Consider the following 17,617-nt stretch of genomic DNA (forward strand, 5'->3'; position numbering starts at 1 on the left):
GAGACAGAGAGAGATTGAAAGAGAGAAGAAGAAAAGATGTAAACAGAAGCACATAGAGATGGAAGAGGAAGAAAGAGAAGAAGAGAGACAGAGAGAGATTGAAAGAGAGCATGAAGAAGAAATATGTAAACAGAAGCAAATAGAGATGGAAGAGGAAGAAAGAGAAGAAGAGAGACAGAGAGAGATTGAAAGAGAGCATGAAGAAGAAAATGTAAACAGAAGCAAATAGAGATGGAAGAGGGAAGACGAGAGAGAGAAGAGAGACGAGAGAGATCAAAAGGAAGAGAATGAGAAAGACAAAAAATATGGAAAGAGAAAGAAGAAACAGAGAGAGATTGAAAAGAGCATGAAAAGAAATATGTAAACAGAAGCAATAGAGATGAAGAGAAGAAAGAAAGAAGAGACAGAGAGAGATTGAAGAGAGCAAGAAAAAATATGTAAACAGAAGCAAATAGAGATGGAAAGAAGAAACGAGAGGGAGGAGAGAGACAGAAGAGATCAAAAGAAGAGAATGGAGAAGAGACAGAAAAATATGGAAAGAAGAAGAAGAGAACAGAGAGAGATTGAAAGAGAGAATGAAGAAGAAAGATGTAAACAGAGCAAAAGAGATGGAAAGAAGAAAGAGAAGAAGAGAACAGAGAGCGATTAAAGAAGCATGAAGAAAAAATATGTAAACTTAAGACATTAATGAGAGAGCTAGGATGGACGTAGTCAATATATATAGTCTACATGTGCACCACCAAGTCAGAGCAGTAGGCTAAGTTATGAGAGGGGAAAGGCACAAAATTATTAGGGTGAGACACATGGGCTACTAACAGCTTACTACACAACATACACTTAGTATTACTTTCTTAGCTACAGTATACATATCTCCCTGGCATATTACATCATTTATAGAGCAGCATTCAAGACATTTTTGGACTCACCTTGTTGTGCTGTGCTCTCTTGAACAGGAAGGTGTAGTGGCGGTTTGGCATCAAAATTTGTCATCAAAGTCTGTCATTCTCTGAATTGACTTTACCTGAAAAATGCTTCCCTAAAACTTCAGTAGCTTCCACCTCATATTACTTTTATGAATACAACAAACTGATATTGGTTCACGGACCTCTTCCCTCCAATGCACGGTAAATACGTTTGGACTTTTGAACATTACAAATTAAGTCAAATTGAAAACAGTATTGGTATTGTTGAATTAGGTTTTCATAATAGCAAGCTAGGACTGATGGTTTGGTTATCTAAACTAGCAAGTATGTTTGTTTGGTTACCAAGGCAACTACTGTAGCTATCTAGTAAACTTGCTAGCTACTTCAGTGGATGTTGAACACATTTCTACCGGCAAATGAACACATTTCTACCGGCAAATGAACACGTGTTAAATTATAGCCATGGTATTGTAATGACCTGACTAGATCATAAATGAACAATTGTCCAGACAGAGGTTTGAGTTTGCGAATTGACGGTTTATTAAACCAACTTTACACAGGCTACTGTTTGGCCGTAGCCCACGCCAAATAAATGACAGATAACCCACAAGCCAATCGTGACCTTCTCTTGGGAAGCCCAGACGTAAGAGGGAGAACAAAGGCGAAACCTGGTCTTAACTTCCAATGCTCCATCCCCCTGCCCAACCCCCTCCACGACACTCCGCCAACCGCCACGATGCCCGGCATCAGAACATTCCAGGCATTCCCGTGATTGGCAGATAGCAGTTTGATTGGCATGTCGGACCCCGCGAACACTGGGTACTGGTCAGTACAACACAACCACCTACTTGCCTAACACATAACACACAGCTGTCTGTGCGGGTCGCTACTGTATTAAAGGGATAATCAACTCAGGGCTTTATGGGTTCTCTGGAAAATAATACAAGTCCATGGAAGGTCAGTTCATAGAACTCATAGTCCCTCGTTGATTATCCCTTACATAACTTTATGAGCTGGATTTGCCTTTCTTTGCAACAGTGGAAGCTGCTGAGGAGGCGGTGACTCATAATAATGGTTGGAATGGAGTCAATGGAGTGGTATCAACCACATCAAAGATGGGGTTTCCATGTGTTTGAGACCACTCAATTGACTTCATTCCAGACATTATTATGAGCTGTCCTCCCCTCATCAGCCTCCACTGCTTTGCAATTAGTTTGTTCGTTTTCAGTTGTTAGCATTTAGCTAACAGCGTCTATGTGAATTTGGTATCAGTTTGTGCTAATTTGTTAGCATTCTAGTAATAGATGCCCATAGGTTTTTCTTGTGATTTTTGGCACCGCTCATGTGCTATGCCGGTAATACTGTAAATCCCGGTATGAGAGAAGGATGGTATGACAATATGAAAATCTGGATATCGCCCAAGCCTAATCACCACACCTACCACACCTAGCTACCACAACTACCACACCTACTTATCCCAACTACCATATCTACGTACCACAACTACTACACCAACCTACCTCCACTACCATCACCACACCTACAAAACCTACCATCACCAAAACTACTTAACACAACTACCATCACCACACCTACAAAACCTACCATCACCAAACCTACTTAACACAACTACCACACCTACCTACCAAAACTACCACACCTACCTACCACAACTACCACATCGACCTACCACAACTATCACACCTACCATCAACACACCTACAATCCACAAATACCACACCTACCACAACTATCACATCTACTATCACCAAACCTACCACAGCTACCATCACCACACCTACAACACCTACCATCCCTACCATCACCAATCAATCAATCAATCAATTTTATATAGCCCTTCGTACATCAGCTAATATCTCGAAGTGCTGTACAGACACCCAGCCTAAAACCCCAAACAGCTAGTAATGCAGGTGTAGAAGCACGGTGGCTAGGAAAAACTCCCTAGAAAGGCCAAAACCTAGGAAGAAACCTAGAGAGGAACCAGGTCTATGAGGGGGCCAGTCCTCTTCTGGCTGTGCCGGTGGAGATTATACAGAACTATGCCAAGATGTTCAAAAATGTTCATAAGTGACAAGCATGGTCCAAATAATAATCATGAATAATTTTCAGTTGGCTTTTCATAGCCGTCATCAAGAGTTGAAAAACAACAGGTCTGGGACAGGTGGCGGTTCCATAACCGCAGGCAGAACAGCTGAAACTGGAATAGCAGCAAGGCCAGGCGGACTGGGGACAGCAAGGAGTCACCACGGGCGCAGTCCCGACGCATGGTCCTAGGCCCAGGTCCTCCGAGAGAAAGAAAGAGAGAAGGAGAAAATTAGAGAGAGCCAAGATTTTCAAAATTTCCATAAATGACAAGCATGGTCAAATAATAATCAGAAATAAATCTCAGTTGGCTTTTCATAGCCGATCATTAAGAGTTGAAAACAGCAGGTCTGGGACAGGTAGGGGTTCATAACCGCAGGCCAAAACAGTTGAAACTGGAATAGCAGCAAGGCCAGGCGGACTGGGGACAGCAAGGAGTCACCACGGCCGGTAGTCCCGACGTATGGTCCTAGGGCTCAGGTCCTCCGAGAGAAAGAAAGAGAGAAGGAGAAAATTAGAGAGAGCCAAGATTTTCAAAATGTTCATAAATGACAAGCATGGTCAAATAATAATCAGGAATAAATCTCAGTTGGCTTTTCATCACCACACCTACAACACCTACCATCCCTACCACCACCACACCTACAACACCTACCATCCCTACCACCACCACACCTAACATTGTAAATGTGGATGGGTATGCTGCTTCATTCAATGATTACGGTATTGTAGAAGGTAGATACAGGAGTAGCCTATAGTCTACAATAATATCTTCATTGAATGTGCTATAGTATCATTTATTTAAATGATGAATGAAATTGTAAATAGGCTACTTCATTCAGTGAATACTGGATGTCTTTCTATCTCTGGGAGTATGTTAATGAAGGCTTTTCAGCTGTTGAACTATGGCAATGTCGAACTAATTTCTAAATCTTTCTTTCTTTTATTCAACAAGTGATGAGCCAGAGCAACCAATCAATGTCACTGCAGCTGTTCTACCCACCACCCCCATGCACTTCTCCCTCCACAAGCAACCTCATCCTCTTCTCCTGTTCAACTAATGTCCCGCCACACTAGGAAGGACTGTACATACAGTTGAAGTCGTAAGTTTACATACACTTAGGTTGGAGTCATTAAAACGCGTTTTTCAACCACTCCACAAATGTATTGTTAACAAACTATAGTTTTGGCAAGTCGGTTAGGACATCTACTTTGTGCATGACAAGTCATTTTTCCAACAATTGTTTTCAAACAGATTATTTCACTGTATCAAAATTCCAGGGGGTCAGAAGTTTACATACACTAATTTGAATGTGCCTTTAAACAGCTTGGAAAATTCCAGAAAATTATGTCATGGCTTTAGAAGCTTCTGATAGGATAATTATCATAATTTGAGTCAATTGGAGGTGTACCTATGGATGTATTTCAAGGCCTACCTTCAAACTCAGTGCCTCTTTGCTTGACATCATGGGAAAATCAAAAGAAATCAGCCAAAAAATGGTACACCTCCCCAAGTCCGGTTCATCATTGGGAGACATTTCCAAACACCTGAAGGTACCACGTTCATCTGTACAAACAATAGTACGCAAGTATAAACACCATGGGACCACGCAGCCGTCATACCGGTCATGAAGGAGACGCGTTCTGTCTCCTAGAGATGACCGTACTTTGGTGTGCAAAAAGTGCAAATGAATCCCAGAACAACAGCAAAGGACCTTGTGAAGTAGCTGGAGGAAACAGGTACAAAAATATCTATATCCACAGTAAAACGAGTCCTATATCGACATAACCTGAAAGGCCACTCAGCAAGGAAGAAGCCACTGCTCTAAAACCGCCATGAAAAGCCAGACTACGGTTTGCAACTGCACATGGGGACAAAGATCAAACTTTTTGGAGAAATGTCCTCTAGTCTGATGAAACAAAAATAGAACTGTTTGGCAATAATGACCATCGCTATGTTTGGAGGAAAAAGGGGGAGGCTTGCAAGCCGAAGAACACCATCCCAACCGTGAAGCAGAGGGGTGGCAGCATTATGTTGTGGGGGTGCTTTTCTGCAGGAGGAACTGGTGCACTTCCCAAAATAGATGGCTTCATGAGGATGGGAAATTATGTGGATATATTGAAGCTAAATCTCAAGACATTAGTCAGGCAGTGAAAGCTTGGTCGCAAATGGGTCTTTCAAATGGACAATGACCCCAAGCATACTTCCAAAGTTGTGGCTAAGTGGCTTAAGGACAACAAAGTCAAGGTATTGGAGTGGCCATCACAAAGCCCTGACCTCAATCCAATAGAAAATTTGTGGGCAGAACTGAAAAAGCGTGTGCGAGCATGGAGGCCTACAAACCTGACTCAGTTACACCAGCTCTGTCAGGAGGAATGGGACAAAATTCACCCAACTTATTGTGGGAAGCTTGTGGAAGGCTACCTGAAACGTATGACCCAAGTTAAACAATTTAAAGGCAATGCTACCAAATACTAATTGAGTATATGTAAACTTCTGACCCACTGGGAATGTGATGAAAGAAATCAAAGCTGAAATAAATAATTCTCTCTACTATTATTCTGACATTTCACATTCTTAAAATAAAGTGTTGACTCCAACTGACCTAAGACAGGGAATTTTTACTGAGATTAAATGTCAGGAATTGTGAAAAACTGAGTTTAAATGTATTTGGCTAAGGTATATGTAAACTTCCGACTTCAACTGTATGTCTTAAAAAAACATAACGTTAACCTAATATGAGGTTTGTGCAGTAGGCCTAATATATTTTCACATCATATTGGCTATATGCCTTGCTTGACAAAATTGTTCTCAGAACGTACATTTCAAAACTCAAGCTTTAAAAAAAATAAATCTGTTGGTGTAGAACAGCTGAGCATCAATTTAAATAGCCTTATTTTTTTACTAAACTGATGGTACATATATTTTCAGAAAGTATTCAGACCCCTTAACTTTTCCCACATTTAATTTAACATGTATTTATTTCTCATCAATATACACACAATGACAAAACAAACAGGTTTATAAAGTTTTGCTAATTTTTGTACAAAGAAAATGTATAATTACATTTACATAGGTTTTCAGACTCATTACTCAGTACTTTGTTGACGCACCTTTGGCAGTAATTACAGCCTTGAGTCTTCTTGGGTATGACGCTACAAGCTTGGCACACCTGTATTTGGGGAGTTTCTCCCATTCTTCTCTGCAGATCCTCTCACGCTCTGTCAGGTTGGATGGGGAGCGTTGCTGCACAGCTATGTTCAGGTCTCTCCAGAGATGTGCCATTCGGTTCAAGTCCTGGCTCTTGCTGGGCCACTCAAGGACATTCAGAGACTTGTCCCGAAGCCACTCCTGCGCTGTTATGGCTGTGTGCTTACGGTTGTTGTCCTGTTGAAAGGTGAACCTTCGCCCCAGTCTGAGTTCTTAAGCGCTCTGGAGCAGGTTTTCATCAATAATCTCTCTGTACATTGCTCAGTCTTGGTGGTTCTCAAACTTCTTCCACTCAAGAATGATGGAGGCCACTGTGTTCTAGGGGACCTTCAATGCTGCAGATTTTTTTTGTACCCTTCCCCAGATCTGTGCCTCGACACAATCCTGTCTTGGAGCTCTACAGACAATTCCTTTGACCTCATGGCTTGGTTTTTGCTCTGACATACACTGTCAACTGTGGGACCTTATATAGACAGGTGTGTGCCTTTCCAAATCATGTCCAATCAATTGAATGTACTACAGGTGGACTCCAATCAAGGATGATCAATGGATGATCAATGGAAACAGGATGCACCTGAGCTCAATTTCGAGTCTCATAGCATAGGTTCAGATTACTTTTTTAAATAAGGTATTTAAGTTCTGTATTTTTAATACATTTGCAAAAATGCAAAAAATTTAGATTATAGGAGATTTTTTATTTATTTAAACCATTTTAGAGTAAGTCTGTAACTAAGTGTGGAAAAAGGTCAAGTGGTGTGAATACTCTCAGAAGGCACTGTGCATATGATGGGCATGGTGTTTTCAAGACAACTGAGAACTACAAAACAAAAAAGTAAAATCATGACGTCAGTGATCTTCTGGTCGGAAAGTTTGGAGCTCCAGATAGATACTCAAGTGTCCGACTTGGAATTCTGATTTGGATGACCGTTCAGAAGATTTCTCTCAGTCGGATCTCGTTTTTTCCCAAGTTCCCAGTTGTCTTGAATGCACTGGAGTCGGAGACTTCAGACCTCCGAGTTGCTATCTCTAGTCAGTCTCAAAGGAGGGAGAGAGAGAGCATGAGAGGGTTCACCTTCCCTGGCCCCTGCTCTCTCTCCCTCCATTCCTCCAGTGAGACTGACTAGAGAGAGGGGACACAGTCTTCCACCTGATGGCGAAACTCGAATCGAACTGCATCTGCCTCATGCACAAATTCATGTTCTTCCTATGACCCAGAGAAAGTTAAATATTCCTTCCTGATGGGCCGGTGAAGGTAGGAGGTAGGAAACAACTCCTCCACTTCGCTGATCCTCAACACTGGGGCACCACAACAGTGCGTGCTCAGCCCCCTCCAGTTCTCGCTGTTCACCCATGACTGTGTGGACATGCATGTCTCCAACTCAATCATCAAGTTTGCATATGACACAACAGTAGTAGGCTTGATTACCAACAACGATGAGACAGCCTACAGGGAGGAGGTGAGGGCTCTAGGAGTGTGGTGTCAGGAAAATAACCTCTCACTCAACGTCAACAAAACAAAGGAGATGATCATGGACTTCAGGAAACAGCAGAGGGAGCACCCCCCTATCCACATCGACGGGACAGCTGTGGAGAAGGTGGAAAGTTTTAAGTTCCTCAGCGTACACATCACTGACAAACTAAAATGGTCCACAGACAGTGTGGTGAAGAAGGCGCAACAGCGCCTCTTCAACCTCAGGAGGCTGAATAAATTTGCATTGTCACCTAAAACCTGTTGGGCTGTATCCTGTCGTGCTGTATGGTACGGCAACTGCACCGCCCACAACCGCAGGGCTCTCCAGAGGGTGGTGCGGTCTGCACAACGCATCACGCATCACTTGCTGCACAACGCATCACTGGGGGCAAACTACCTGCCCTCCAGGACACCTACACCACCCGATGTCACAGGAAGGCCAAAAAGATCATCAAGGACAACAACCACCCAAGCCACTGCCTGTTCACCCCGCTATCATCCAGAAGGCGAGGTCAATACAGCTGCATCAAAGCTGGGACCGAGAGACTGAAAAACAGCTTCTATCTCAAGGCCATCAGACTGTTAAATAGCCATCACTAGCACATTAGAGGCTGCTGCCTATAGATGTAGCGTGGTTCGTTCTGCGTTGTGTACTTTTAATTAGGACGCTGCCACAACTGACAGTCTGCTAGTTGAAATCTTTTTATTTGCCCTGCACATGAAGAGACAACACACATTATGTTAACCCTTGGCGCAGTCACAGCTCTCAGGCACCTTGCTAGACGAAAGTCAGGCAAAAGAGAACAATAAGGGGGTACGGAAATACAGATAACCCGTGATGGGCCAAACCAAAATATACAAAACTTTTACAATCACATGTATGTACAATATTGATATGAAAAAGTGTTTGTACACCAAATAAAAACATTAGCTATGCAGCTGTAATTAAATAAAAAAATACACTGAATTATTATTATTATTATCAAATTATTAACATCCCCTCTTGACCTGGCCTATTTGAATTGGTCCTTGTGTGCAACTTGGTGCGTAATCTAGGGGAACAACATCACACTGCTACATAGACACAGACTTGAAATCATTGGCCACTTTAATAAATGGAACACTAGACACTTTAATAATGTTTACATAACTTGCATACTCATCTCATATGTATATATATATATATATATATATATATATATATATATATATATATACTGTCATCTATACTTTTCTACTGTATCTTAGTCTATGCTGCTCTGACATTTCTCGTTCATATATTTATATATTCTTAATTCCATTATTTTACTTAGATTTGTGTGTATTGGGTATTTGTTGTGAAATTGTTGGATATTACTTGTTAGATATTGCTGCACTGTCGGGAACTAGAAGCACAAGCATTTCGCTACACCCAAAATAACATCTGCTAAACAGTGTATGTGACCAATAAAATATGATTTGATTTGATATTAAAACTCACACGACGAGCTGCTAATAACAATAAAAACGCAGCGTTATCGATACACTTGGCTACTCATTCATTGCAGCGCCAGTGGAAGTAGAGAGAAACATGTTTATTTTGTGTAATAGTGTTGAATAAAAACAGTGTTGACAGTAATGAATAAAATAAAAGTGTAAAAAGTTATTAAATCTCACGTAGACTAGTATCAATATTTGTAGGCTAGTATCAATCTTTATAGGCTAGTATCAATCTTTATGGGCTAGTATCAATCTTTGTAGGCTAGTATCAATCTTTGCTGTGGCTCTATCTTTGTAGGCTAGTATCAATCTTTGCTGTGGCCGGGGTCGTGGAAGATGTAGGTAGGCACGGTGATTTGATCTATCGGATTGACCAGGGCCGTAGGCACACTCGATTTACCAACAGATCTCCCGGTCCCACGGATAAACGGAGTTTGTATTTTCCGACAAATTAAATGCTTCAACATGGGAACACTTCGCATACCCGGTGCGCAGGGCTTCTGAATCAAGTGCACCTACCGTCAACAGCGCAACACGAATAATTAAAAAAAAAGGGAGCGCAAGCCTTTATCGATTGCTTTTCTACATAAATTGGTGATCGACTAGGAATGAGATCGTCTGGTACTGTAGCTGACCACTGGGTTAGACTATAGGGAGTGTGTCCACTCTGGTATTGGCATGTGCGCTCTAGCCTACAAAGATAGAGCCTACACAATTTACGGGTTTTTGGCTAGAGCGCATTTATAGCCTACATGATGAGATTACATGACGATATTTAAACTGCAGCCAAGTATCGATGGTAATTAATGGTAATTATATCAACATTTGTGAATACAAGCGTTTCCACCTACATTTCACGCATAATTAATTTTACCGACACAAAAATAGCTCACCTTGTCTATTTGGAAAGTTTACCGAAAAATGTTCTGTTTCCATCAGGCCTGTCATTAAAATGTTTTGTCCGACATACCTAACTCGCATAAAATGGTTGGATGGAAACCGGGTTAGTGTCGTAGAAGAAATCGCCCACGGTTGACCCCCACCTAACTGCGGGTCGCCCAAAAGTGGGTAGCTAACCTCCAGAACGGTTGAGGTATTTTACTTGATCCTCCCGGTATTGGACCTGACCGAATCCCTATGAGAGTGGGCTGAGCTGAATCGGGGTTGACGTAAGAACGTACTGTAGGTCCAGCCCTGTTATGCGCTGCTGCTGCGTTGTCGAGCGCTGGACGCGAGCAAAAAAAACAAACATATTCCAAGCGTCAAGGATTAGGCCTATTATTCGCGTGATTATTGACAACAAAGGACAATGTGGATACTATTGACACGATAATAACATCGTTGACAACCTGCTTAAACGTAAGTATAGTCGTCTTGTGTCTTTCTAGTAGAAGGCTGTGATATAATGGTAAGACGGGGAGAGAGGGAGAAGCAATGCAGCATTGCTCGGACAGCATCACATCGGAACCTGGAAAATCACGCCGTAGCAGCATAACGGTAAAGGAACAGCAAAAACCGGTCTTGCAACAAAAAATGTCGTTATTGATAATAGGCCTAGATCGTTTCGGATGCATTTCAGATTACAGTAGCCAGTAGCGGATCTTAGTCTGTAGCCTAACCTTTCTGTGAAGGAATCATACGTTGCCATGAAACGGGCCTCGATCTGCTCTAAACCTTTACAAAATTGTCTCCAACAATAGTCGTTTCGATCTTGGTGTTGGTACTGAATTCTCCATGTGGTCTATATTAAAGGGCACTTCATTGAATATAACAGGCTTTTTGAAAATGAAATATTGTTGCACAATTTCTACTTAAAATATCAAAGGGACGCAAAAGGGAATCATTTCGTAGAATGACCCAGCCTATAGATGCTCTATATTAGCCTAAGCAATGTATTTACGTGAAATACTCAGACTATATCTGATCGCGTACCCTACGTTGAGACTTGTGACAACAAAGCAGAGCTTGTTCTTGTGCTATATGTCTCTTATAGCTGCTTTGTGTTGTTATTGTCGCGTTTTTATTGTCGCCTCTGCGGCGGTGGAACGCACTTCCAGACACTATTATGGTTTCAGAGTCTCTGTTCTCCTTCATGGCACAGCTCAAGACCGTGCTGTTCAGAAAAGCTTTCAAGAACCTCTGCTAATTCTGTTCTCATGTCCTCCGGATCTGACAACATCTGTATATAGTTTTGTTTGTTGTCTGTGTTCTGTGGGTTTGATTGTTTTTATTATTTTGCGTCTTGGGTAGTAGAAAATGCTTTACAAATAAACATTATTATTGTAACGATGTATAATGTATTATTATTTCACCTATATCGGCTAGTGGTCATTCCTGCTTTGCATTGGAGAAGCTTGACAGAAGAAAAAGATAAATATGTTCACTGTTCATTTCTGATTGTTCATTTTAATTTTTGTTTATTATCTATTTCACTTCCTTTGGCAATGTTAACATGTTTACCATGCCAATAAAGCCGGATGAATTGAGAGCGAGAGGTGCAACCAAGCCTGTCTGTGTTGCCTATCCTCCTGTTATGTAACCTGCATATCAGAGGCGGCAGGTAGCCTAGTGGTTAGAGCGTTGGGTCAGTGACCAAAAGGTTGCTAGATCGAAAAGGCAGTTAACCCACTGTTCCTAGGCGCTTGCAAATAAGAATGTGTTATTAACTGACTTGCCTTGTTAAAAAAATCTTCATTCTGCCTAATCAGAACTTTAGTGTCACGAATTGATTCCGCTCAACACAGACAAAGCAAGGCAATCATTACAATGGTAGCCTATAGGCTTTAAATGTGGGAATATGTCACATATGGCTAGGTATTTGCCTATTCTCGCCACAGGCCTCTTGCAGCCCGGCTGCGGCTTAACTCTGTCTGTCTCCACCCTGTTCAGATCAAGTTTCCACTTGTCCTGGCTCTATAGACGGAGAAGATTACAATCAAAGCTTCAGTATTTTGAGACAGAAACAGACTGAGTGACTGAAGGGGGTAAAGGATAAGGCAAAGGGAACCCTATATCCCAACATAGTGCGCTACTTTTCAAAGCAAATTTTATTGGTCCATACACACATTTGTGTAAAGTATATAAGTTAAAATACTTTAAAGTACTTCTTAAGTCGTTTTTGGGGTGGTATCTGTACATTATTTTACTATTTATATTTTTGACCACTTTTACTTTTACTCCACTAACGTTACATTGCTTAAGAAAATAATGTACTTTTTACTCCATACATTTTCCCTGACACCCAAAAGTACTCGTTACATTTTGAATGCTTAGCATGACAGGAAAATGGTCAAATTCACACACATATCAAGAGAACATCCCTGGTCATCCTCTGATCTGACGGACTCACTAAACACAAATGCTTCGTTTGTAAATTGTCTGAGTGTTGGAGTGTTCCCCTGGATATCCGTAAATAAAGAAAACAAGACAATGGGGCCATCTGCTTTGTTTAATATCTTTGTTTAATATAAGGAATTTGAAATGATTTTTACTTTTACTTTTGATACTTAAGTATATTTAAAACGAAATACTTTTTGACTTTTACTCAAGTAGTATTATTGGGTACTTTTTCCACTACTGCATACCCAGCGAAATGCTTATGTTCCTAGCGCCAACAGTGCAGTAGCCAACAGTGCAGTAATATCTAACAAAACAGTACACACAAATCTGAAAGTAAAATAATAGAATTAAGAAATATATAAATATTAGGACGAGGAATGTTGGAGTCCGGAGTGTGTGTGTGTGTGTATATGACTACATGACCAAAGGTGTGTGGACACCTGCTTGTACAACATCTCCTTCCAAAATCATGGGCATTATTATGGAGTTGTTCCCCCCTTTGCTGATATAATAGCCTCCACTCTTCTGGGAAGGCTTTCCACTACATGTTGGAACATTGTTGCGGGGACTTGCTTCCATTCAGCCACAAGAGCATTAGTCAGGTCGGGCACTGATGTTGGGCGATTAGGCCTGGCTCTCAGTCAACGTTCTAATTCATCCCAAAGGTGTTCGATGGGGTTGAGGTCAGGGCTCTGTGCAGGCCAGTCAAGTTTTCCTACACCAATCTCGACAAACCATTTCTGTATGGACCTCACTTTGAGCACGGGGGCATTGACATGCTGAAACGGGAAAGGGCCTTCCCCAGACTGTTGCCACAAAGTTGGAAGCGAAGAATCACCTAGAATGTCATTGTATGCTGTAGCGTTAAGAGTTCCCTTCACTGGAACTAAGAGGCTTAGCCCAAACCATGAAAAACAGCCAAATATCATAATTCCTCCCCCCACCAAACTTTACAGTTGGCGCTATGCATTGGAGCAGGGAGCTTTCTCCAAACCCAGATTGGTCCGTCGGACTGCCAGATGATGAAGCGAGGCAGTTTGGAAACCAGTAGTGAGTGTTGCAACCGAGGACAGGCGATTTTTACGGGCTACGCCCTTCTGCACTCAGCGGTCCCGTTCTGTGAGCTTGTGTGGCCTACCACTTCACGGCTGATCCGCTGTTGCTCCTAGACATTTCCACTTCACAATAACAGTACTTACAGTTGACCGGGGCAGCTCTAGCAGGGCAGTAATTCGACAAACTGACTTGTTGGAAAGGTGGTATCCTATGACGGTGTCACGTTGAAAGTCACTGAGTTCTTCGGTATGGGCCATTCTACTGCCAATGTTTGTCAATGGAGATTGTATGGCTGTGTGCTTGATTTTATACATCTGTCAGCAACGGGTGTGGCTGAAATAGCCGAATCCACAAATTTGAAGGCCCTTGATGATCTTCTTGATCTTTCTGTGACACCGGATGCTGTAGACGTCCTGATGGGCAGGCAGTGTTCTCCCGGTGATGCATTGGGCTGACAGCAACACCCTCTGGAGAGCCCTGCGGTGGCGTACGGTGCAGTTGCCGTATCAGGCGGTGATACAGCCCGACAGGATGCTCTCAACGGTGCATCTGTAAAAGTTTGTGATCGTCTTAGGGGGCCAAGCCAAATTTCTTCAGCCTCTTGAGGTTGAAGAGGCGATGTTGCGTCTTCGTCACCACAATGTCTGTGTGGGTGGAACCATTTCAGATTGTCAGTGATGTGTACGCCGAGAAAGCTTTTTCACCTTCTCTGAGGGTGAAAAGCCCTGTCAATGAGAACCTGTCAGTGTGGATAAGGGGTGTGCTCCCTCTGCTGTACCCCTGAAGTCCACGTTCAGCTCCTTTGTTTTTGTTGAGGAAGTGCACTATGGCCCGTGGTCAAAAGAAGTGCCCTATATAAGGAATAGGGTTCCATAGGGCTCTGGTCTAAAGTAGTGCACTATATAAGGAATAGGGTTCCAGAGGGCTCTGGTCTAAAGTAGTGCACTATATAGGGAATAGGGTTCCATAGGGCTCTGGTCTAAAGTAGTGCACTATATATAGGGAATAGGGTTCTATAGGGCTCTGGTCTAAAGTAGTGCACGTATACCCACGTGGGTGACTGAAAGACGAACGAGGTCAGTGGCGGTAATGCACCTAATTTCATGAAAGTTTGCAATCACATTACGAAGTCAAGAGAAGATAAAAGCCTGGAAGGAAGAGAAATGACTAGAAACGATTTCAGTTGACCGTTTTATGTGTGGATAAATGTCGGAGTAGAGGACCTTGTGCATTTCAGGTAAAATAACAACTCAATGTTTATATCCAGGACAAATTAGCTAGCACAGCAAGCTAGCTAAAAGGGACAAATTAGCTAGGCAAGTGCAAGCTATGCTAGCTAAATAGCCATAAATGTTTAATGCTCTTCGACTGGTCCCAAATGAATATCATTGGTTCAGAGTTTTGTTTTGATTTTTAAATCCTGCGTGTCGTGATCGAGTCTGGTGTGGAGGGACAAAATAAATTTATGCGCGATGGCGGTTTGGGTTCGTGTAAGATAATCATGCAGCAGACCAAATTACTTGAGATTTTACTTCTGGGTAACCCGAGATTACCCTGGTCTAAACCTAAGTGGCGTGCCTATGCCGGGCCTGCCTACGCCGGGGCCTGCCTAGTAGAGCGGCAGGTATCCTAAAGGGTTAGAATACCCGATGGCTGACAAGGGGGAAAAAGCTGTTGATGTGCCCTTTGAGCAAGGAACTTAACCATCATTTGCTCCAGGGCGCCGTCACTCCCTATGGCGTGACCCTGTAAAGCAACACATTACACTGGACCTATCATACTACTACGGCTGACCCTGTAAAACCAACTACCTATCATACTACTATGACTGACCGCTGTAAACAACACATTACACTGTACCTATTCATACTACTACGGCTAACCCTGTAAAAACAACACCTATCATTACTACATTGACTAACCCTGTAAAACAACACATTACAACTGTACCTATCATACTACTATGACTGACCCTGTAAAACAACACCTATCATACTACTGATGACTGACCCTGTAAAACAACACCTATCATAACTACTATGACTGACCCTCGTAAAACAACACCTATCATACTACTGTGACTGCCTGTGAAAACAACACCTATCATCATCTATATGTCTGACCCTGTAAAACAACACCTATCATACTACTATGACTGACCCTGTAAACAACACCTACATACTACTATGACTGACCCTGTAAAACAACACCTATCATACTACTATGACTGACCCTGTAAAAACAACAGCCCTATCATACTACTATGACTGACTCTGTAAAACAACAATAAATACACATGCACCTATCCAGTGTATGTGGACTAAATATATATTCTTTGTTATAATCATCATTAGCAAAGAGCCAAACCCTACAGTTATTGTGTGTTACACACCACACCACCACCACACCATCAACACCAACCACCACCACACCTCCACGACACCACCCGGTTTACACCAAATCTCTACAACACAAACCACACACCATATATTCCGTATTTTTGAGTCAAACACACACACACACCACACACACACACACACACCACACACACACACACACACACACTACAATAACTGTTAGGGTCATTGCCTCTCTTGCTAACTGATGGCATCGTATTATACAATAATATATTATTATCCGGTGCACACTACACTGGAATACGGTTGCAGTGTAATGTGTTGTTACAGGAGTCACGGTCATAGTAGTATGATAGGATGGTGTTTAACAGTGGATCAGTCATAGTAGGTATGATAGGTGTGGTTTACAGGGTCAGTCATAGCTATTAGTGGTAGTGTTGTTTTCGTACTCAGGGTCAGTTCATAGTGTTATGATAGGTGTTTGTTTTACAGGGTCAGGACATAGTAGATATGATAGTGTTGTTTTAACAGGGGTCAGGTCACAGCTAGTATGATAGGTGTTGTTTCTACAGGGTCAGTGGCTAGTATTAGTATGATAAGGGTGTTGTTTACAGGGTCAGTCATAGTAATGATAGGTGTTGTTTTACAGGGTCAGTCATAGTAGTTATGATAGGTACAGTGAATGTGTTGTTTTACAGGGTTAGTCTAGTAGTATGATTAGGTGTTGTTTTACCAGGGTTAGCCGTAGTAGTATGATAGCGCTACAGTTAATGTGTTGTTTTACAGGGTCAGTTCATAGTAGTATGATAGGTGTCTGTTTTACAGGGTCAGCGTAGCGTAGTATATGATTAGGTCCAGTGTAATGATGTTGCTTTACAGGGTCAAGCCTAGGGATACGGTCCGCCCCTGGAGCAAGATGATGTTTAAGTCTAATCAACAGGCTTTTGTCCCGTTGTTCAGCTCGGTAGTTATTGGCGGCTACAACACTGTAAGAGATAGCCTGACGACACGCTAATCATAGCAGGCCGGCCGTAAGGCAGGGCCCTGGCATAGGTGCTACGCCACTTAGGTTCCTCCCTTAGACCAGGGTAGATCTCGGGTTAACCAGAAGTAAAATCTCAAGTAATTTTGGATCGTGCTGCAATGATTATCTTACACGGAACGCCAAACCGCCATCGCGGCATAAATTTATGTTGTCTTCTCCACCAGACTCGACTCACGACACGCAGGTTAAAAACTATCAAACCACAAACGCTCTGAACAATGATATTCATATGGGGACAAGGTCGAAAGAAGTCATTAAACATTTAGGCTTATTTAGCTAGCCTAGCTGTGCACTTTGCTATCTAATTAAGATACACACATATATATAGACATAGCTGGTGCTTGTTGCTAGCTCCATATATAGATTACACATAGAGAAAGATATCATATAAACATTGAGTTTATTTTACTCGAAATGCACAAGGTCCGTCCTAGCTCCGACATTTTAATCCACACATAACAACGGTTCAAATCTGAATCCGTTATTCTTAGTCGATTTTCTCTTCCTATCCAGCTTTTACTTCTCTTGACTTCGTAGAGTTGATTGGCAACTTTCATGAATTAGGTCATTTACCGCCACTGACCCTCGTTCGTCTTTCAGTCGACCCACGTGGGTATAACCAATGGAGGGAGC

This window comes from Salvelinus sp. IW2-2015, unplaced genomic scaffold (genome assembly GCF_002910315.2).
Source record: "Salvelinus sp. IW2-2015 unplaced genomic scaffold, ASM291031v2 Un_scaffold1117, whole genome shotgun sequence".
Taxonomy (NCBI): Eukaryota; Metazoa; Chordata; class Actinopteri; order Salmoniformes; family Salmonidae; genus Salvelinus; species Salvelinus sp. IW2-2015.